This window comes from Myotis brandtii, unplaced genomic scaffold, assembly GCF_000412655.1.
Source record: "Myotis brandtii unplaced genomic scaffold, ASM41265v1 scaffold699, whole genome shotgun sequence".
Lineage (NCBI taxonomy): Eukaryota > Metazoa > Chordata > Mammalia > Chiroptera > Vespertilionidae > Myotis > Myotis brandtii.
This window is the reverse complement of record NW_005370733.1, coordinates 494,139-494,347: the sequence shown is the minus strand read 5'-3', so window position 1 is coordinate 494,347 and position 209 is coordinate 494,139. Positions and strand designations below refer to the sequence as shown.

Genomic DNA, 209 nt, shown 5'->3' with positions numbered 1-209 from the left:
TGCTCCTCCACCGCCGGAAAGGGGCTATAGGTGAGGGCTGCACCCCCCACACACACACACACCTACGACAGCCCCCAGGGACGGAGCCCACGGCCACTGAGGAGGCTCCTCCGGCCTCAGAGTCACAGCTCTTTGGCGCCAGGAGGGACCGGCTCCCGCTCCAGTCCCAGGTGCGGAGACTGAGGCCCAGGCGGGAAGGGTCTGTCCCA

At 68.4% G+C, this 209-nt stretch overlaps 1 protein-coding gene across 1 annotated transcript in view; it reads left to right on the top strand.

Moving 5' to 3' along the window:
* The window catches only part of NTNG2 (netrin G2), a 54,519-nt gene that overhangs the window by 49,372 nt on the left and 4,938 nt on the right, over positions 1-209 (top strand). The window lies entirely within an intron of this gene.